Source organism: Glycine soja, chromosome 12, assembly GCF_004193775.1.
Source record: "Glycine soja cultivar W05 chromosome 12, ASM419377v2, whole genome shotgun sequence".
NCBI classification, from domain to species: domain Eukaryota; kingdom Viridiplantae; phylum Streptophyta; class Magnoliopsida; order Fabales; family Fabaceae; genus Glycine; species Glycine soja.
Genome location: NC_041013.1, coordinates 13,611,285 through 13,617,284, shown reverse-complemented (window position 1 = coordinate 13,617,284; position 6,000 = coordinate 13,611,285).

Below are 6,000 nucleotides of genomic sequence, written 5' to 3'. Positions count from 1 at the left end.
ACATGCAACGGTCCTCTCAATTGCCCCAGACTTCAAGCATAATATCGTTTAACTACATCGGAGTTCACGGGCGAGGGCAGCTCCTCGCCATCCATGTGGGTGAGTATCAGAGCACCCCCAGAAAAAGCTCTTTTCACCATGAAAGGTCCTTTATAATTCGGGGCCCACTGGCCTCGATTATCCTTAACAGCGTGGGACATCTTCTTCAGCACGAGGTCCCCCTCGTTGAACTTGCGCAGGCGTACCTTCTTGTCGAATGCGTTCTTTATCCTTCGTTGATACAGACGCCCATGGCTCATGGCTGCCAAACGCTTACCTTCAATAAGGTTAAGATGGTCGTAGCGTGCTTGAGCCCATTCTGACTCTTCTAGGCCTGATTCCGCTATTATCCTCTGAGAAGGAACCTCCACCTCAAATGGGAGTACTGCTTCCATCCCATAAACCAAAGAATATGGCGTTGCCCCAGTAGAAGTTCGTACCGAGGTTCTATATCCGTGCAGGGCGAAAGGCAACATCTCATGCCAATCTTTGTATGACACTGTCATCTTCTAAACAATCTTCTTAATATTTTTATTCGCAGCCTCTACAGCCCCATTCATCTTCGGCCGATAAGGGGTGGAGTTATGATGCTGGATCTTGAAATCCTCGCACATTTCCTGCATCATCTTGTTGTTCAGATTGGTGCCATTGTCAGTAATGATTTTCCTAGGGAGTCCGTATCGACAAATCAGCCCCCTCTTGATGAATCTGACTACCACACTCCTCGTGACATTAGTATAAGAAGCCGCTTCGATCCATTTGGTGAAGTAATCTATCGCCACAAGAATGAAGCGGTGACCATTCGACGCTTTGGGTTCGATGGCCCCAATGACATCTATTCCCCACATGGAAAAAGGCCAAGGAGCGGACATAACATTCAGAGGATGTGGCGGAACATTGACATTGTCCGCGTATGCCTGACATTTATGACACTTCCTTACATGAGCGCAGCAATCGCTTTCCATAGTGAGCCAGTAATAATCGACCCTAAGGATTTTTCTGGCCATAGCATGCCCATTGGCATGTGTCCCAAAGGAACCCTCATGGATCTCCTCAATCATGAAGTTCGCCTCTTTGGCATCTACGCATCGTAGGAGGGTCATGTCATGGTTCCGTTTGTACAGGATGGTACCACTTACAAAGAAACCAGTAGCCAATCTCCTCAACATCCTTTTGTCATTGTCAGAAATCCCTGGTGGGTATTCTTTGTTCTCGACATATTGTTTGATGTCGAAATACCACGGTTTCCCATCCCGCTCTTCCTCTATTGCATAACAATATGCCGGCCTGCCCTGAGATTTGAATTCTATGTACGGCAGATCCCCGTGTGGGGCAAGTTGAAACATGGATGCCAGGGTGGCTAATGCATCAGCCATTTGATTCTCTTCCCGAGGTATGTGGTGGAAAGAAATGTCGTCAAAGTACTTGGCTATCCTCAAGATGTGAGTTTGATAGGGTATCAACTTCGGATCCCTAGTTTCCCATTCTCCTTTCAACTGGCGTATCACCAAAGTTGAGTCTCCATACACCTTGAGTAGTTTTACATCACAATCAATGGTCGCCTGAACCCCGAGGGCGCATGCTTCGTACTCGGCCATATTGTTGGTACAATCAAAACCTAGCCTAGCCGTGAAAGGAATACACTGATCATCCGAGAATACAAGGATTGCCCCTACTCCGTGGCCTAAAGCGTTAGATGCCCCATCGAAGCAAACAATCCATTTGTCTATGTCCTCGTGCGTCCGCTTCTCTTCAAACAGGGCCATGATATCTTCATCTGGGAACTCGGGGTGCATCGGTCGATAATCCTGGAGGGGTTGCTAGGCCAAATAATCCGCTAAGGCACTTCCCTTTACCGCCTTTTGGGTGACGTAAACGATATCGAATTCAGATAATAGTACCTTCCACCTAGTGATTCGTCCCGTGAGGGCCGATTTCTCAAAGATGTATTTCACGGGATCCATTTTGGAAATAAGCCACGTGGTATGGCTGAGCATGTACTGCCTAAGCCGATGTGATGCCCATACTAGAGCACAACACGTCCTTTCCAGCATTGAGTAATTCATCTCACATGCGGTAAACTTCTTGCTTAGATAGTAGATGGCTTGCTCCTTTTTCCCAGAATCATCGTGCTGACCCAACACGCACCCCATAGACTCGTCCAACACGGTCATGTACAGGAAAAGAGGTCTTCCTGTTACCGGTGGCATGAGCACCAGGGGGTTTGCGAGACTCTGTTTGATCTTCTCGAAGGCCTCTTGGCAGTCATTGTTCCACAGGACCGCCTGGTTCTTACATAATATCTTGAAAATGGGCTCACAGGTAGGGGTGAGTTGCGAGATAAATCTCGCGATATAATTCAACCTGCCCAAGAACCCCCGAACCTGCTTCTCCGTGCATGGTTCCGGCATTTCAAGGATGGCCTTCACTTTCTCAGGATCTATCTCTATCCCTTTCTGACTTACGATAAATCCTAGCAACTTCCCCGACTTTACCCCGAAGGTGCATTTGGTTGGGTTTAGTTTTAGTTGGTATTTCCGCAACCTTCCAAACAGCTTACGCAGATTGAAAAGGTGTTCGTCCTCGGTTCGAGACTTGGCAATCATGTCATCTACGTAGACCTCTATTTCCTTATGCATCATATCATGGAACAACGCCACCATGGCACGCTGATAGGTTGCCCCAGCATTTTTCAGCCCGAAGGCCATCACTTTATAGCAGAACGTCCCCCATAGGGTGACGAAAGTGGTCTTCTATACATCTTCGGGTGCCTTCTTTATTTGATTATACCCCGAGAAACCATCCATAAATGAGAAAAGGGCGAACTTGGCTGTATTATCTACCAATATATCAATGTGTGGCAGGGGAAAATTGTCTTTAGGACTGGCTCGGTTCAAGTCCCGGTAGTCTACACACATTCGAACCTTGCCGTCCTTTTTCGGGACTGGGACAATGTTGGCCACCCACTCTGGGTACCGAGCTACAGCTAAAAACCCGGCATCAAATTGCTTCCTTACTTCTTCTTTAATTTTTAAAGACATCTCGGGTCTCATACTTTGTAACTTTTGCTTAACCGGGGAAAACCCAGGATTCAAAGGCAACTTATGCTGCACAATGTCGGAATCCAGACCAGGCATGTCTTGATATGGCCACGCGAAGACATCTTGATACTCTTCAAGAAGGGTTATCAAGCCTTGGCGGATAGGCGCGGTCATACCGGTTCCTAGCTTTACTTCTTTCTTTTCCTCTGTGGTCCCCAAGTTTACCAATTCGGTTTCTTCTTGGTGAGGATTCATTTCACGTTCTTCCTGAGTGACCAACCTCTCCAACCCTGGTGAAAGGATGCCCTCTTCCTCTTCCTCGTTTATCGTTTGGCTTATATCTTGATCGAAATCGATTGTCAAACCCTCGTTGTTAGGATCCTCAAAGAATTGACCCTCATATCTATACCAAACAAGACAAAACATGCAAAATGATATGAGAAAAGGTGGAATTGCAAGAACAGATGAAACAAGATCTCTTTGTTTTATTTAATAAGGTAGGTTTCACAAAACAAAAGAGAAAGGAAATCTATAGGCTCTAATTACATTGAATCAGTGGCATAGACTTCCGACTGGCTTATCACGCGCCAGTTCCCCACTTGAGAATCGGGATGGCATGGTTGTACAAAACTTGGCGGGTCTTGAGGGAACTCCTCTTCTACTGCGGCCACCTCCTCCTCGGACACCGTTCTGGCACTGGTGAAACACTGGCTAATACGGCCGGGCCATACCCTATCCGCCCGAAGTCTTGACGACACATTCCTCCTCCCCGGCATCCCGGGTTCATACCCTAATCCATATTTGTATGGATTTCCCTTGATATCGACCACGTCGGCATTTCCGAGGCCGTCCTTGCCTAGACCCATTCCGGGCTCAAATCCGTTCTTGAGCATAACACGCGCCACCATTATGGCCGCGTTGGAGAGAGAAGGTAGCAACGGACTTGGTTCCACAGAGGCGCAGCTCACAACCTCAAAGGATTGGAAAGTCGTTTCCAATGATTCTTCCGCCGCTTCTACGTATGGGGAGGAGGAGGGGCAGCTCACTAACATATCCTCTTCACCCAACACTATCACTAAAAGTCCACCCACTGCGAACTTCAATTTCTGGTGAAGCGTTGAAGGGACCACTCCCAGGGCATGAATCCAAGGTCTTCCCAAGAGGCAGCTATAGGCGGGATTTATATCCATTACTTGAAACACCACATTGCAAGTGTGGAGGCCTATCTGAATGGGAATGTCGATTTCCCCCATCACTTCCCGCCGAGTACCATCAAAGGCTCGCACCACCATCGAGCTCGGTTTTAAACGTGACACACTAAAAGGAAGCTTTTCCAAAGTGGTCTTCGGCATTACATTTAAACTCGATCCATTATCGATAAGCACCTTTGCGACAACATGGTCCATACACTTTACCGACACATGAAGAGCCTTGTTGTGTCCTCTCCCCTCTACGGGAATCTCTTCTTCCACAAACGCGATATAATTGTTGGTGGTTATATGATTAACGATGCCTTCAAAACCCTCCACTGAGATATCGTGGGCTACATGGGCATCATTGAGGACTTTTATCAACAGCGTACGATAAGGCTCGGAGTTTATGAGCAGTTCAAGCAACGAGATCCTTGCTGGAGTTTTATTCAGTTGCTCGACTACCTTAAACTCGCTTTGTTGGATGAGGCGAAGGAACTCATGGGCCTCTTCCAAAGTCACCGTCTTCCCTTGAAGACCTTCTTTCTTTTCAGCCCCTCTTACCATTGGAGGATCTACTTCTTTCGAGGGGGTGGCTACGTCTGTGGGCTCTTGGACCATGGGCGCTTTCCCCTTGGAGGGCAACTCCGCCGGGTGAGGGGAAGCGAACACCCGACCACTGCGGGTTACGCCACTGAGGCCGGTGATGTTGGTCACCTTAGCTGACAGGGAGTCAACTTCGGTTGCAACTCTTTCACTGAACGCGGGAGGGGTATACTTCCACGGAACGACCTTATTACTTTGATATGCAAATGGCGTTGGCTTGGGCGCTGTCCGGGGGTATATGGGTGTGGAGCCAGTCCCTTTCCTAGTAAAACATATCACTAGGGCCTTGGGGGTTAGAGGAACCTTCTTCTCTTCCGACTGCATGCAAATTTGTGGTTCTTCCCTCCCTCCTATGCACACTTCAAGTTGCCCGCAATCCATGAGCCGCTGAAGCAATTCTTCTACCGCGGGACAGGTTTCCATGTCGTGCGACTCCCTGAGGTGAAACAAACATTCGTCCCTTTCGCCTCCGCCACGGGAGACCATACATGCCGCTTGCAGCGATTGGTAGATAAAACATCTGGAAGTAGCCACCTCTCCTAATCTCCTTGCCCGCGATGGCCCACCCTCTTGGATGGCATTTACGCTAGCCTTTCCATGACTAGCTAGTGGGTTAGTTTTAACATTTGGGCCTTCCTCTTGAAACGATAGCCAGCCGGCACTGATTAGGTGCTGCACTTTATACTTGAATGGGCGACAGGAGTCAATGCTGTGTCTGGGAGCTCCACTATGGTACTCACATTTGGCACCCGGGTCATACCACTTGGGGTAGGGTGGCTGGAAGACCCTCCCGGGTATGGCTACCACCAAATGATTCTCCAATAATGAAGGCCATAATTCGGAGTATGCCATGGGAATAGGAGAGAAGTTATCTTTCGGGAGTGGGCTCTGTGCATTATTATAGCTCGTGTCGGGGGCCGTATTGTTGACTGGCCGGGGCGTGGCTGGAGCTGTGCATTGGGCTGGCGTTCTCTCTGCCGCGTGCAGTCCTTTTACTTGAGTCGGGAGGGAACTCCCGGCTCAGATTGAAAAATTTGGGGGATTGGGCTGGTATGAGGTTTAGATATTTTGGGGTGCTTTCATCCACGTCGGGGCGATGGTGACCGCGTGGGCGTCTCCTTCCT